This window comes from Agelaius phoeniceus, chromosome 1, assembly GCF_051311805.1.
Source record: "Agelaius phoeniceus isolate bAgePho1 chromosome 1, bAgePho1.hap1, whole genome shotgun sequence".
In the NCBI taxonomy this organism is placed as follows: domain Eukaryota; kingdom Metazoa; phylum Chordata; class Aves; order Passeriformes; family Icteridae; genus Agelaius; species Agelaius phoeniceus.
The window spans coordinates 139,046,474-139,064,438 of record NC_135265.1 but is presented as its reverse complement, the minus strand read 5'-3'; positions in this window follow the sequence as shown (position 1 = coordinate 139,064,438).

The following is a 17,965-nucleotide window of genomic DNA, read 5'->3' as shown; positions in this document are numbered from 1 at the left end:
AATCACTGAAACAAGGAGACTGAATAAATTGCATGATTTGATGGTCTGGAAATTATTACAGAAATTCTTTCTGATATAGCTGGAAATACAGCTTTAAAACCTGGTGTTGTCAGATGTGATTTTTTTGACTTTGGGAAAAACATTGCTTACAGTTGCCCTTGAATTTTTGTGCTTAGCAAAACTAACTCCAGTCACTGAGTAAAACTAATGATTTTTCCTTGACTTAACCAGCAATATTTGCCCACCTTTGCAAAGTGATCTGGGCTGCTCAAAAGCTGTATGAATGTGGAAATGAAAACCAAAGTCCGGATGTCTATTCATGGTCTAAATTCAGATACACTCTTAGGAATTCTGTAGGGTCGCAACTGGTGAGCATGCATCTTTCATCAGCTGCAGAGTGGGGATGGAGCATTCGAAAGGATTACTGCTTTTATGTGCTATTTTGAAAGAACAATTATTGTACGTGTGAATCAGTAATCCAGTGGTGTTTCATAGGCAATCAGTTTTGTGATATTTATTCATTTCCTACATCCCCTGTCTAAGCAGCTTAGGGAATTTCAGGGGGAAAAAATGAGAAAACGATGAAAAATGCATAGTTAAACATTCAGTCACGAAACACTGAAATAAAGGTTTAAGCAACCTAAATAAAACTAATATGTATTCTTGGCATATGGATCAAGTCCAAACCTGAAACAACATTTTTCATTTCACCATACAACAGTACAAATCTAGTTTCAAGGAACAATATCTGTAAGAAATAACTACTGTTTAAAATTTCTCAAAGTTATCCTTCTTAAAAAAAATAATTTCTAATACATAAATTATAACGGAGAATGTTGTTTGTATTATGTCTCTCTCAAAAGAAAAAGACCAAATATCATGCTAGGAAAATTTTGCAGGCATTAAGAAGCTTGCTATGTAGTGACAAAATGCTCATTTCCACTCCATTTCCAAGAAGAGAGAGTTTGGTTTACCAAACTATCTAGGTCTACATCCTTGCCACCAAAAATATTACAGGAAGCCAAAGATGCTGGCATTTTTCTGTCCAGACCTGGGTGGGTATGATGATCATAGAAGACCCACAAGAAATTATTTGCCAATCATTTGTTGCCCTCCCATCAGCCCTCATAGTCAGCCCATACATCAGAGGAAGGCAGAGGAAATGGCTGCTCTGCCCAGCGTGGGCTGCTGTCAAACAGCTCAGCGAGGTGTCCAAACCAGACCTGTGAACTGAGATGGCCTAATGTGCCCCACGAGGCCATGGATCATTTCTGCTGCATAAAGGCCTCCACTGCTGCCCCTTTCAGCTTTGCAATCTGAGTCTAGGAGTAAACTAAATCACCTGAAAATAATTCAGGCATTGATGTATGCAGCTTGCTCGTGGGCTGAGAAGCAACAAGGACACTACTCTGTTCTCTTTAAATTTCTTTTAAATTACCGGAATTCTTTAATAAAAAAGCACAACAATCAGCTAGTATAATTTGAATGGTTTGGATTTTCTGTTGAAGAGCACACAGAGACATATATAAATATACTTATCTATGCAAATTTAGAGAAAAGCTGATACATCCTTTTACCTTTTGTGAGAGAATCATTAAGTTTTATGTGCAGACACCTCTAATTTAAATCATGAAGCTAGCAGAAAAACTACTTGGCTTTTCCAAAATCTTGCCTCAGCCCTCAGCCTCCAAATAAAATATTAATAGCTGATTTTTTTATTACAGAATCACTTCATTAATCCCAGATACTACCCCCATATATGAATGCATTATAACTTAGATCTGGGATTCATTAATCAACCTAGTTAATTTGATCCCTAAAAGCCTGTAATTAGGAATGTGTAAAATTGGTTGAAAAAAATTTGTTGCAAGGTAATTCACATTACCTGAATGGTGAGAGTATAAACCTTCAGTAAGCTTTGTTCCTGGGATTTTTCCTTTTATCTTTAAAAGGCTTTAGAAAGTTTGCACTAAAAAGGAGACCAGGAGAGTAAAATGTGTGAAAACCAAGGAGAGCAGATAACCTTTTATACCAAGTTATTTTCATTTATCCATGTGACCTAATCTAATTCAAGACCTCCACTGGTATCTGTCAGAAAAGCATGTGTAGCAAAACAGGCTGCAGTCACAGAGAGAAAAAAAAAAAGTAAGTTCCTGGAAATGAACAAAAAATGCCTGAATTCAGCTCTTTTTGAATCCCAAATTGCACTTTAAAGTGTCATGTGTGCCCGGTGGGGTACCTCTTAAGAGAGAAAGATCTTCCACCTTGGAGGAGAGCAAGCATCCTTAGTGTATGCAACACCCCGAGGAAAAAGATGTTTGAGAAGGTGAACAGCAGAATATGTATGTGTTTTAATAAAGCATTTCATTTGGAAGGTTTTTGCAGCGTTCACACAGATTGAGTTTTAGGGAGGAAGTGACTCTGCCTGGCCTGCTCTACTGTCAGAGGAAATAAGTGAAACTAAAATGAAGTGATAATATACTGTAGGAAATTTAAGAGAAAGAAAGGCAGAGGAAAAATGGCAATCTGGGACCATACAGCTGATCCCCAAAATAGACACAATGACCAGTGCCAAACTAGCTGCCAAAAACAGTAGATTGTAAAATTACCTAATACCTATGTCATGTTTACTTTATATTTACATTAGGGAATGGGCTCCCCAACAGACACAATACTTAACAGTATTTTTGTTCACTGTCACTATCATTATCCACCATCTGCTCTGCCAAATTTCCTTTCTGTTCTTTTTCGTGCATTCATCAGCACAGTAGTAAGTAACTACCTTAATGACTGCAGCATATTGCTTCTGGATTAGCAGCAGATATTGTACTACTCCTGACTTATGCACAGAGCTGTAAGTAGGAGACCTGGCAGGGGGTTCCATTTAAAATCCTTCCCCCTTTACAAAAAGAAACAGAATACCTAGGAATTTTTTGTCCCAACTCACTAGCAGGGATGTGATCTATGGTTTGGCTTAAAAAAAAAAATGTGCTTCCTTCTGTGAAATTCAGTGAAGTACCCGCCAGCTCCACAGAGATGGCTGAATTCTGACAAGATGTCTTCGTGTGATGGGTAGCCTGAAATACTGGCAGAGAACTCTGCTTGCTTTGCTCAAAACCACAGATAGAAAAAACCACAGCTTTGAGTAAAGGGCAGCTTTTGAAAAGGACACGTGTTTGCTGACTGAACCTTGTGGGTTAATATGGTGACCCACAAGCACAAGGAGGCCTTTTTGTCTTTGTAGTCTGTGGGTAGATGTAGGAGCGGGTAATCCAATCCTGGCACATCTTCACTTATTCTTTGCTTTGAGGCCATCTAAAGTGAGTTCTCCAAAACTTATCTCAGTGCTCTTTTTATGTGTGCTGAGCAGACTTTTTGTTGTCGAGTTTAGTCAAATACTGAAAAAGTTGCCAGGGGTGGGTTTTTTCCTTCTAAAAAACTAAAAAACCAACCACTTTTTTCAGACATCTTGTACGAAGATAGAGGCAGGCAGGGGATGGGAAGGGAAAAAGCTAAGCAAATGTGAATAAAGTATAAAAAAAAAATACAAAGAATGGCAAGGGAAATTTGGACTGGAAAGACTCCTCAATAGTATCATGGTACAAGGAAATATAGCAGAAAAACATATAGATGTATAAAAATTCAAAATATATTATGGAAAGTTTCCTACTAAAAACACATTCAAAAATAGTTGCTTCTGATTCACAAAGAGAGGAAAAATGAAGTGATCTTAAGCTTCAGGGATCCTACAATGGAGCACTGCCAGGCTGTTTGAATGCAGGCAGCTTCAATGCAGCCCAGACAGGCAATGGGCTAAAAGGCATAGGAGCCTCATTCTCTTCCCACTAAATTCAATGGCAAATTTGGACTTTAAAACAGGCATGGAGTCAGCAATTGTGTGTAACAATCAGGGACAGTAGAAGTTAGCAGTGGTGTGAGAGCTTTGTTAATATGCTTGTGCCTGGATCTGTCAGTGAGGTCTGCACTTCTCTTGGCTAACTGTCCCTGAGGCTGATTCCACCAACCTGTGGAAATTTATCTAAAGTAAAAGGAAGACCAGAACCCAAAGCTTGGAACTATCAGTATGCAAATAAACTGGTGCCACAGTGACACTTTCTTAGGGCTTTCACAGCCCAGAGCTGTGACCTGACTACATCAGCACTAGAATGGAAAGATAAACCAGAAGGGACTTAACTCTTCTGTAGTTGTGCTAATATCCACTGATGTGGAAAGTACTGTGTATTTCTTGATTTTAGCTGCAGAATAATTCCAAATTCATGCCAATCTACTCAGCAAGTCTATAGCTTGGCTGCAACTGTTTCTCAAGTTTTAAAATTAGCATTTGTTGTAAACATGTGAGAAGCTCACTGGTACCAGCCTCTAAGGGCTCCAGAGTTTTCTGGACAGTCTCCTTCAGATATGCCTTTTCTGATTAAATCATGTATTATGAAGCATAAAAGCAAACATTACTAGATTATTATTATCCAAATATTACTCTTCTCTACACAGCAGCTTTTGAGGAGCATTCAAGGTTGGGTTTTCTCTCATTACCAGTGATAGGAAGTTGGGTACTACTATTTTTTCTCCCTTGAAAGACACTCATTGGTATTTTTGGTGCATGCAGATAGATAGATATAGATATAGATATAGATAGATATCGATATAGATATAGATTAGATATAGATACACACACACATGTACTTACCATTTATTGTCATACAGTAGGAAAGGAACTGTGCTGTTGTAAACTATAAAATATATGGTCATTGACTAAACTTCCAAAATTAACTTCCCTTTTAATGTGTCTCAGGGCTCAAGATACCCAGCCCTGAGATTCCTTCTGGCGGATCTAATTTCATACTGAGGTGCATTATTAACTGAACAACTGCAAATGGAGAAAACTATTGATCACATGGGATAAGACAGAGAGTCTAGAGAAGTGAAATGCATACTCTGAGCTATCACAGCAGGAGGTAAAGCTCATACTGATGTTGCAAGTGGGTCTAAGTGGCACAGCTCAGAGGTATGTGGTGTCAGCTCATGGAAATGCACTGGGAGGAGGCTCAAGGAGGAAGTCTTGCAAAAACCAGGTCCCTTGGCATTAAGAGCTTTAAAAACCAGCAGGGACTGCTTAAAATAAATCCTCTAGTTTATAGACAGCCAACATGAGGGGCTCAGGAGAGTGTAATATGAGCATGGCTGCTCAGTCCTGTGAGTGAACATGATGCTGCATTCAGGACTAGATGTAGTTTTGATGTTTTTCTCAGAGCTAATAATGGAAGCAGCAATTCACTTTCTCCAGAGAGAGGAGTGGAAGGCATTTTAGCAGCCTGAATATATTTGTGCACAGGGCCAACGAAAGTGGCAGGATAGATTTCAAAACTCCTCATGGAGTTGTTTTTATGCATACAGAGCAGCAGCATTTAGATCTATATCGTAAAGAAAAAAATGGATGTTTTTTTGGAACAGCTGACTGCAGAGAAGAGAGATGGTAGTATTCTTGTGGGTCCAATATCCTTGTAGATGTACAATGTCAGCTTCAGCTATCTCAAACCAAACACACAAGCCCAAAGACAGCCCTTATTTTTAATGACTTTCTGAACTTCAGCAAGGTCATATGCTTTTTGACAGCAGGGAATTGTAACCCAGGTATGCTTCTGAATTTTCCTAGTATCACTACTTATGTGCATAGTTGAGAAAGAGCTTTCTTTTATACCTCTTGAAAAGGGAGAACATAACACTATCACAACCTTTTTGGGGTTTTTTTTAGTACAGCTGCAGAGGGACAGCTTTGCTAAGATATCTAGACATTTAGATTTTGTAACAGGTCTGCAGAAATGCTGCAGGTGCTAGACAGGTCCTTGTCCCTCATTAACACTCATCCTTCAAGTTGTTGCAAATATTACTCCACATCATGAAAACGGGCTTCAGAGAGAGTGAAGTTGTACCCACATAGTCCCTTCATCGCAGGTCCAATCCTCTTATTAAAACTAGACCATGCCTAGTTTAAGATAAAATTTAAGAAAAGTGTATACTGTAGGATAGTGTCCAAATTCTCACTCAACAGATGTGGCTACTGCGGCTCAAGATGCTCTGTCAGTCCCCTCAGCTGGACAAGGGAGAGAAAATGTAACAAAAAGCTCAGGGGTCAGGATAAGGGCAGAGAGAGATCACTCAGTAGTTACCATCATGAGCAAAACAGGTTCAACTCAGGGAAACTGGTTTAATTTAGTTCAAATCAAATCAGGGTAGGATAATGGGAAATTATCTCCAAACTTAAAACACCCACTGCAGCTGTGTCCTCCTCAGTGGGAGGACTCCTCACTCATCCCCTGCCCCATGGGGGTCCCTCCCATGTGAGACAGTCCTTCATGAACTCCAGTGTGAGTCCTTCCCAGGGGATGCAGCTCTCCATGAAAGGCTCCAATGTGGTCCCTTCTGTGGGGAGCAGGCCTTCAGGAACAGCTGGTGCCTGCAGGGATTCCACAGCTCCTTCAAGCACTCCTACTTCAGGGCCCTCCATGGGCTGCAGTTGAATCTCTGCTCCGTCGTGCACTGCCAAGGGCTGCAGGGGCACAGCCCATGCCTTTCCATGTTCTGCACCACAGGCTGCAGGGGAATCTCTGCCTCAATACTCAGACACTTCCTTCCCTTCCTTCCTCACTGGCTTTGGTGTCTGCAGGCTGGTGCTCTCATTCTTGTCTCTCTAGCTTTCATTGCCATGGTTTTTTTCCCTTCTTAAATATGTTGATACCACAGTCACCAATGTGCTTGGCCTTGGCCAGCAGTAGATCCATCTTGGAACTAGCTGGCATTGATTCTGTGGGACATGGGGAATCCTCCAGTAGCTTCTCACAGAAGCCACTTCCATAGTGCCCCCACTACCAAAACCTTGCCACACACCTTGTCTTGGGTTGGAAGCTTATAGGATTGGTGTGATTACTCCAAGACTGGGACATACTGGGATATACAACCAGGAGAGTGAACAGATATAACAGGACCCTTGAGTATGTTAAGGCAACTGTCCAGTTGACTACTCACCTCATGGTACAGACTAACATTTCCCTTCCTACTCAGGGATACAGCATATTGCAGGTGGCTACTTCTTTGGTATCTCAAACAAAGAGGCTGTGTGATATCCAATACAATGATTTGCAATGAGAAACTCTTTTTTATTTTGTCTTTTCTTTTTGTGACACTAGGATTATGCCAGGCTCACTTCCTTTCTCTCCTTTTCATCCCTTTGAGGTACAACTAGAAGAGATGCATTTTTCCATAGGTTCCTAAATGAGATACAAGAAAAGTGATCTGGAAAGGTTTCACTGAGCATAGTGAGTTTTTAAATTTCTATTTATTCTGTGTGTGAGCACAGTTGGATGAAATTCTCTTTAGACCTTTAAGTGTGCTTCAATTGTTCTCAACCAATTGAATTCCTTGTTCACAAAGGCTATTGAAGTACAAACTACTCCCATATCCACTATGTTGAAAGGAATCATTCAGACAAGAATTACTCTAATTGAATTGTATGTACATGAAAAATTGTTTTCCTGTCATAAGGTTATCATAAAATAAACAGCAGAATCTGCATGAAGTACTCATCTGACTCATGGCTATCCAGAGAGGGCATGCTCTCTGCACTTAGTTCCTCTTTTCTCTTTGACATGTGAAGAGAACAGAAAGAGACTAAACAGATCCTGACAATATAGTATCTGTCCAGAAGGAATATATGCAAAGTATAGGATGAAAAGCCTTTGACATACTCTATAAACAATATAGCCAAATATCTCCCAGCAACAAAGACAAATTAGGAGAATCAGCAAACAAACATAATAATAATAATAATAATAATAATAATAATAATAATAATAATAATAATAATAATAATAATAATAATAATAGTAATAATAATAATATCAAGTGTTTTAATATAATTTCTATCTACAGGTTGCATTAATCATGACTTTGGAGCTCATCAAGAGAAGACAGTGTTGAAATTTATTTCATGAAAATAGAGGCATATGTTTGATCTAAATACAAAGTCTAAATTTAAAAAGTCTTATTGGCTCCAGTTAGCAGAGGAAAGTAGCTGTTCTAGGCACAATTCTTCTGCCTATTTTGAATATTACTTTCATGTGAATTAACTGCTGAACTTCCATGCCCAGTTCTTGCCATTTAATATACAGGGAATCTAGAAAACCAGGTGAAAAACAGTGTCTAGACTCCAAGCATTAAAGATCAGTATGATGAATCCTATCATGGAGGTCCATGAGGTCTCCCAAGGACATTGGATGGATACATATTCTCAGAAATTATTCCCTTTGTTGAAGGCTTGAGGAACACTCAGACACATTTGCAACTTATTTTATCTGTAAAATATAGAGAGGACTGTATTATGAATATAGATAATTACTATTATGAAGATAATATGGAGAAAGACTATTAGGATTTTTGTGAAGCTATGCCTGATCATTTATGGAACAAAAAAATAGAAAAGTAGAAAAATGTAGACATTTCAACCGATCATTTGGCCACATATTTTTAAGAAAAACTGAATCACCTTACTGTATAAGTAACTATCTGGTTTCATTCAAGAGAGGTAAGTAATATAATTTATCTCACAGAGCCATTACCATAAAAGTATGTAATTCAGACTATATCCTGTTCCATTTTTCACTAAGACAAAAATGAACAAAAAGTCAATATTTCCTACATTATGCTTAACTGCTCTCAACAGCCTGTAGGAAGGAGTTTGGAGAAAATTCTCTAATCAAGGAGTAAAGGGATGCAGCTGACCAACACCCACAACTACGGAAACTGCATTAATTCAAAAGCATATTACCAATTTTATCAATACTTTTAGTCATATGGAAGCATCAAAATGGTAGGCAACATCCAAGGAAACAAGAATAATTTTCTTGTGATTTCTTCATCAGAAAATCTCATGGCTCAACTCTGCCAAGAACCTAAAAACCTAATCAATATTCTCACAAAAATTTTAGATCCAAAGCATAAACTTTGTGTAAATTTTCTGCAAAATGAACAGCATTTTAGCATGCAATCAGTGCAAAGAAATATTCATGAGGCAGATCTCTGCATTATTTGCCAGCAACTAATCAAAATGCAAACAGAAACAAGGAAAAAGGCAGTAGGATGCATGTAGAATGTGGAGCTATTTTTTCTTTCTCATCTGTAGTATTTTACAATAAGTGCATTCAATCTTTAGGGTTTATTAATCACTAATACTACTGGAAATTAATCATCAATTACTTTGCTCATTACATTAGTTTTTCAAATATATGTAGATTATACTCCCAGCTGGAGAATTGTCTTGAATGAATTCTCTACACTCTTGGACTTGACTCAGTGATGCTCAAAACAGTTTTGGTCAGAGGCTAAAGAACTATTCTATGGCATTTGTATATATTTGAAAATCATGTTTCCTAGATTAAGATTAGCACTGGAAGGCATTAAGACTGTGTGTGTTTCTATTCAGAATTCAGCATTACTTTGCTAAAAGTTTCTTTTCTTAAGAGCTGGGTAAATTTATTTCTGAATCAGAAATACTCCTGCATGTGTAGTTTAGGGTCTCATTCCCTTTTTGCAGATTAGTGCTTTTCCTTTTCTTATTATACATACCATGAAAATTTTTGGAAAACTAAATTACATTTTGAATTGCCTTTTGCTTTTCTCATTGTGGCTTTTCACACAACCCATTTGTTCTTAGTTGATGCTGTCATGGGTGGAATATACTCTGAATAAGAAAAGTATTGTTGCTTAAGTGTAGTAACTCTTGGTCTGTGCTTTACAGTTTGTCACTCTTTTTCTTCAGCACAGAAGAAGATAGCCAAAATATTTTATCACTGTCTTTATTAAAAATTGTGTTATTGTGAAGTTTTTTTCTGTTTGTTTTATCCAAGTCATCAAATTATATTTGATATTTATCCTCTTGCAACTTTGAGTACTTCATTATTCTCAAGATCTGTAGAAAGCTATAAAGCATATAGCTTCATCTATTGCTTTAGATATAGCTGTATTGCTTTATCTTTCTAACAGTTAATCTATAATATATATATTTTTAAATTAAGTCCATTAATTTTTTTGTCAATAAGTTTCATAGGGATGAAAAAAAAAAGATGCTCAAATATTGAAGGTCAGAAGGACATTTCAGTCACCAGGTTTCCTGTTCCATCCCTAAATTTTACCTGTATCAACAGCTTTGTGAGACAAGATTTATAGACACCAAAAATACATTTTTCAACAAGCCATCAGTTTGATTTGTGGATCAGAAGCATGCCAAGTTGAAAAGTCTATAAAATGTAGTGCTGAGTCTCTGTTTTGTCCTTGTTGACAACAAAGATATCTTGTGTGATTACAGCTTTTGGAATTAAAAAAGAACTCAGAGGCCAATTTTTGCCAGGTGTCCTGGAAGCCTGGTGGGGCTACATTTCCCAAAAGAATTCAAGAACTAAGGTTCCACTTCATTTCACTTCAGAGTAAACTTAGACTAGGTTACTTGCTACTAATTTTTCACTTCACCAAAGTGAAAAATGAGTTTAACAATGCCTTCAACTTATAAATAGGGACATATTAAAAGCCTAAATCTGTCAATGAGGACACAACTAAAAATCATGGAGATGTAAGAGTTCTTTGGGGCCTTTCCACAGCTCCAGCCTCACATACCCAGACATTCAGACATCTTCTTGAGCAGTGAGCAGGGGTGGATTATTCTTGTCTTAATGCGCCAGAATAAGGACTGTGACCTGGTCACATGAAACACAGTAACATACAGATGAATGCCACACTTGGACTGACACAGAGGTACAGCTTTGCAGTCCAGTCATATGCATGCCAAGACCTGAAAACTCATCACCTGAGTTGATGCAGTGACAAAAACCTGGCCCTGAGCTGTTCAGTAGCCAGCAGTTTGTGCAGACCACACAGTGGCCCAATTTTTCAGGCATACCCAGTCTTGTATGCCTCAAAAGCATGACACAGAAGGCTTTTTCATTAGAAATAAGATATCTGTAGCTGCCTCTCAGCTGCACATAATTTCTAAGTGTGCTGTATTTTGAAGTATGACAGGATTCAGGTGACCACAGGGAAAGCTTTCCCAATAAAATATATTACTCTGTATAGATAGTCTGGCAGCAGAGTAGAAGAAATAGAACAGCAGTACTGCAGAGGCATTTTACATTATTTCATATATTGTGCATCTGGTATATAGGGTGTAATGTTACTTTGGAAGTGTACTGGAGCCACCAGAGGTGATACATACATTTGCCTATTTATCTGAAAAGTGCTTCTGGGTGTCTGAATGTACTGATCTTTCTGAGGTTTCATGATTCTGATCATTAAAGCAATGTGCATTTTCAGGAACTTAGTTATGGCAGATAGCAGTACCTGGTAATTTGTACAACTTTATAGACATGTACATGGCTGTACAACTTCAATTCATAATGGCCCTGGGAAGTAATGAAGAGAAGACAAAGTAGAAGTGAATTAAGTAGAAAGTATAAGTGAATTGGTGTTTCCTTTTCTAATAATTGTAAAACACATTATAATAAAGAATTTAGTAATGTTAATCTCCCGGTGCTCACCAGTCCACCTTCAAGCCCTTTTTTCAAATGAGATAACAGTATGACCATAGAAACAAAGCCTCCCAGCAGCTCAGCTGCAAGCTGCAAATCTCAAACTGCAAACCTCACCCTAAGTGCTTAAAGCACTCAGTCACTACAGGAGACAACTGAAAAGCTCATTTATTAAATCTCTGTCCCAGGAAACCCACACAGAAAAAAATCTAAATATCATAAAGTAATGTTCTTTTACTAAGAAGACATATCTGATACCTGGTGTACACCTGTGTGGTGGAGATAAATTAGAAGATAGAAAAATTTCACTATATTGTATAAAGAGATACCAAAGCAAAGCCTGTTGGTCTCATTCAGAATCTTTCTGTCCTTATTAATCACTAGATCAGCCAGGGGAACAGCTATTCCAAATGCTGAGTTTGAAAGTGCCTATGAATAAGGAGACTTTCCAGGATACTTGTGATGAAGTAAATAAATTTCATTCAATAAGAAAATTGTACTTGCACTTTCTAAGAGTCCTGTGATCTAAAATACATAAAAGGTTGAAAGAATAGTCCTACACAGTCTGATCTTTTTCAGTTGTTTAAACTTATATCATCTCTCCATAGCAGCTATAATCTCAATTAAGTTCCTGTTAGTGACAGAAGAAGCAGGCCACAATCCAGCAAAGCACTTAAACACAGCTTAGCTTTAAATATGTGAAGTCGTATTGAAACCAATGAGAATACTCTCATGCTAAAAGTAAGCACATGCTTAAGTCTTCCACTGGATCAGAGCCATAAAATAATGCAGTTTGGCCAATAAATAACTTGTCCATCAAGATAATTTCCATTGAGACTCATGGAATTTTTTTTTAAAGCTACTTATTGTCAAAAGACTAGGAATTTCTGATTTCTTGTTCTTGTTTCTGATCTCTTGGTTGGGTTGGTGTAACAGTGGTATGCGACCAGAATAGGGAGTGAGGCTTCTAAGAGGACTATGTTTGGTGTACAGGACTAATTTTATGATCCAAGAGGCAGTTACTTACATGTGCATTGACACAAGGAGAACCTGGAACACTTTCTCAGCTGACATAAGAAAGTTTCCAGAAAACAGACACACAAATTAAAGCTTCTGAAAGGATAGACCTAATTTGCCTCACACACTAGCCTGGGATTTTAACTAGATTTTTTTTTCCATGTACATATTGTAAACCTTATGTTTCTATATGAGGAAGAAAGAATAGCTTAAGCATGCTTGTCATCTGGATATATCTCTTCTGTCAAGAGCCAGATGAAAGGGCTAAAATTGATAGCTTTCTTCTAGCTGTCTTAATTCGTTGCCAAATAAGCATATTCTATTGCTTTACAAAAAAAAAAAACAAAAACAAAAACAAAACAAACCAAACAAAAAAAAAAAACCACCAAAAAAAAACCCCAACAACTCTCTTTGGTAAAACTTATGTAATGTACTTTTACTTCTTACAAAAACTGAAAAAAAAGGAGATATTTTCCAATGGCATGAAAAGCCAATTAGGACTGCCAGGAAAGTGTGTAGGGAAAGCAGGAGTATGCCATTTGGCAGAGTGGTACAGAAATTGGTACCTCACCATCTAGAGCCAAATCTGGTATGTGATGGAGCTGATCTCTCTGCTAATATATTACATTTTTGAGTGATGCCCGGAAAATTGTAGCATGAGCTGTAAACTGCCAGAGAGTGACACTGGAATTATAAACCCTTTAAAGAAGCATTTAGGCAAAATAAACAGAGACCAGACCATAAGAGGGATAATGGGCAGTTTCCCCTTTAGTCAATGCAGTAAAATGTTGGAGAGAGTTAACACTGAAGGGGAAACTTCAGGTAAGTGATATTCTGAGTGACAAACACAGACTGATGAAAAGGGAGCTGTTTGGGAAACAGGTCTGTTCCAACAGAACTCTGTGTTTAAAACATGGTATGGGAAAATATTTCAAAGGAGTAAATTTTTCTTGAAATAGACCTTTAAACATTTTCCTTTGCAATTAATTTATTGCTAAATATGTTTTATACTTAAAAGTTCAAGAGTGTTTCTAATGATATTAAAGAACCAAATAGATCATAATTACTGGAGCTACCAAGTGACTAAGGGTGCTGTGAGATGTCATAGCAGCTGATGGGAAGCGCTCTCACCTGAAGAGACATTTTTTTAGGAATATGCATTGGAAAGGGGAAGGAAGAGAGTTTGATTAAAATGAAGAGTGCATTGGGTTTGTCTGGCAAGGCTGTGGTAACAGGGGCACTAGAGGTCTGGCTTCTCTGAGAAGCTGCTGGAAGCTTCCTGCATGTCTGACAGGGCCAATGCCAGCTGGCTCCAGGATGGAACCACTGCTGGCCAAGGCCGAGCCCATCAGCAGCGGTGGGAGTGCTTGGGATAATGTGTTTGAGAAGGGGCAAAAAACAGGGCAACTGCAGCTGAAGAGACAGGAGTGAGAACATGAGAGGAACAACTCTGCAGACACCAATGTCAGTGCAGAGGGAGGGGCAGGAGGGGCAGGAGGTGCTCCAGGGGCTGGAGCAGAGATTCCCCTGCAGCCCATGGAGGCCCATGGTGGAGCAGAGATCCACCTGCAGCTCCTGGAGAACCCCACATCAGAGAATGAGAGAATGACTTGATGTGCAACTGGTGTCTAGTCAGGGTCAACCAACCACAAAGAGAAATACTGCTTGGAGTTACAGAGGCCAAATGAAATCATGGACATAGGCTCATCTCTGAAGAAGGGAGAATCAGGCTCTATTTCCTTTCACAATTTAAGATTTCATTAGGAAACACTAAAGTATACTGTATTGTCTCTGCTATTTGACATCTAGATGGCAAGTGATCATAATATTCTCAGGAAGTATTAATAAACTTTCCTTTAACTAAGCTGATACTGAAATTTTTCAAGTCCAGCAATGTCAGCAAAGCAGATACTTAGATGACATGGGGAAGCAGAAAATGGATTGTGGGGTGAATGTTAGAGAAGGAGTTCTCTACATAATGATAATGGGACTTTGGAGAGGCTATGTTGAAGTGTGTGCATGTTGAAGGTGGATTTTGCCCAGTAGGGGCATTTGCAAATACAGTCACAAAATAGTAAATTTGAAATTTAGCTACCTGCAGAGGTAAAATAGTCAGACAGCTAATTTGCAGTAGTCTCCAAAAGGTTAATTAAGCTCCTCTATGATACTGTGAATAGATAATCAACATCTGTGAAACAGGATCTCACAGGTCTTACAGGTGCCCTGTCCTGTGCATCATAATCAATTAGGCCACAGTGAAAGGCCTAAAGAAAGATCTGAACATAGGCTGGTGGAGAAATGGTTCCAGTACTTGAGAAGTAATATCTACTAAGTTTTGTCACAGGGCAATCATCAGAGTTTAGCTGGAGGACAGCTGCTGGGAAAAACAACTACAGCAGCCCAACCAGCAAGTCAGAATATTCTCTTCAGAACTGATGAATTTTTGAATGCTTTTGCTTTGTTTAACATGTAAAACTGGCAAACACCCATGCAAAAAGAGCCTGGCAGCAAACCCACTCACCTGACATGTAAAAATGCCGTGAATGGCTTTAGTTCATGCATTTTATTCATGCAGTGACTTCAGCACAGAAAATACTTGAATTTGCATCTTCTAGGCCTTTCCAGTGTCCTGACTAATACTGAGTGAATTTATTTTCATTTTGAACAGAAATCTCTGAAAACACGCTAAGTTATTGATAAAACATGCTAAGTTCATTTCCTGCTAAGTTCTTGATAAAATGTATGTATTTCTAATGAAGAAATGTTTTTCAAGCATGAAAAGTTTTCAGAAATTTCCTTGAAAAAAATCCCAAGAATATCCTCTTCTTGAGGGCTGCCTCACATCTGTATAGAGAAGTTTGCAAGATGCCTTCCATGCCTGTCATGAAAATCTCGAAGAAGAATAATTTACAGTAACTGTGTGTTGTACAGCATATAGGTAGACATATGTGAAAATTTGGTATTTTCTGCAAATTCATTCCCTCACAGCTGACTGGATGTTGTCATGGGTTCTGTTGAAAATGTACAGGATGGAACAGAACTCAGTTTCTCTCTCTATTATCAGTTTTGCAAAGCTATAACAAGAAAGATTAAAAAAATAGTTGGGCAAAAATAAGTTATTATTCAATACCAATAGATGTTTTAAATGAGCAGTCCCATTTTGAGAAAGTTCCTTTTTAGAATAACACTACAGTTTCAAAGGCTTATATAAAACCCAACACTGTTGACCCACCCTATGGAATAGTCAGACTTCACTAGAAAGAGCCTCTTACAGTGAGTTGGTGAGAAAGAAGGGGGGCTTTGCTTAAAAGCCTAGAAGATTTATAGCCAATATAGGATGTATTAGACATGCTCAGATCCAGCCTGGGATTTGCTGGATCTCAGGAACACTCTAAATGTGGACAGTATATCCCAGCTATCCCCCTTTTCAAGAAACTGGCTTCTTTTGCTGCTGCACTAGGTAGGACCTGTTATCTTGGGCTTCATGTAGCCTTTTATAACCCATTGCTCCTCAAGATTATTAGTCCCCACATATGAACAACTGCTGTGCATACTTTGTACCTTTATCCCTACCATCAGGACAGGAAAGAGTCTGCCCTGGTCTTGCCCTTAAACATTATTGAAAGATAAATTAAATAAAACAGGTCTAAAAATATGTAGACAACTTCTTTAAGCTGAAAAGTCTTCAGAAGCAAAATAATACTAAGTATGTTTAACTCTTTCTTTTTATTCTTGGCTCTAAGTTTTCAGCTGCTCCATAAATTGAGTTCCCATTGTGAAGCCTCTATGTAAAAAATTGGACAGAAGAGGGAAAAGCTACGCAGAAGAAGTGAGGAGGATTGCAATAATTAATATAACATGACCACTTCTTTCAAGTACATCATAAAAATTTAACAAATCGGCACAGGGATTTTCGAAGTTCAGAACCCATCACTTTTCAAAAAATTGATCAGGTTTTTTACCTTCCTTAGCCCCTGAATCACTTCCAGGAGCATAGCCATTCCCAAAAAATGTGTCTTCCCTTCCTAAAATATATTTTCTGTTTCTCAAGCTACGTGTTTCCAAAAGGAAAGTGGGAGAAGTGCATTAAACTTTTTGAACAAGGAAGGTGGTTCTCATGGCTCATGAGTGTGCTCTCCACAGCCAGGGACTGCCTGGTGAGCACGCCCTGCCAGGAGAGCTGAACTCTCACTGTGCTGTGAACAGCTCCATTGTGTCTCAAGAACAGAGCTGTCTGTCTCTGAGTGCTCTTGCTGTACAGCAGCATCTAATTTGTGAAAGGATGGACCATGGAATTATGAACTACCTATTTTATTTCTTCTCAGGACCTCTACACTCTTTTTTTGGATGAGGTTTATAATTTATTTTCCTTATAATTGCTATATAGTTGACATACACCAATGCTGGGCTTTAGAAATAACTCCTGATTAATTTTTTCTCACATCATCATCACTAATAAAAATGAAATTTTCATTGCTGCTAGCTTGACAAACTAGAAGACCTAGATAAGGGATGTTGTACTAAAATGTACTAATTTTAAAATACCCATATCTTGCTGTGAATACACTGTTTTTCCTAAAAAATTTATATTAAATTCAAAATAACATTTCCTCCTTTATATCTCTTGTGAAACAACTTTTTTTCCATGAGGAAATCCCGCATTAACAAATAATTTTAAAATTGTTTCTTTAAAAAAAAATATAATGGCCTGTGTTTCTTGCTGCATTTGGGACAATACAGAAGTGCCTGTGTGATGTGGTACAAAGGCCATGCTGATACATATTCAGGATGACCAGCATAACTTACTCAATCGCTTTGCCACCCAAAGAATACAGCCATCCCAAACTCATCTGGCTAACACGTTTTGCTAAAGCAGTCACACATGCTTTCCTTGCCACACCCCATTCTTAATGAGAAAGGAATTTGGGAAGATGGTCTCTTGCTCAGTCACATGCTTTGCATACAGGGCACTCAGTCAATGACTTGGCTGGGCCCCCTGTATTATTTAAACACGTCTTGGTTTAAATTACCATTCTGTAATCTGTCTGTGCTATACTTTCTGTAAAATGCCATTAGAAATGTTGTGGTGAACAAATTCAGAACATCCATGAACACCTGCAGAGAGAGTCTCTGTAAATCCTTCCATTTTACACACCTGCTTTAGAACCAGTATTCAGAAAATGAAATAATGACATTAATACCACCACTGTGTAGAGATAAAGATTAACAAATTGTATAGTAGTAGTCAATATATTTCAGTGGGAGGACAGTTGCAGATGCAGGATTGAAGCAATGTCCCTTATAGGTTTGAAAAAAAATGTTGTTGCATATAATTATTTAGAGACTTTGTGGACAGGTAA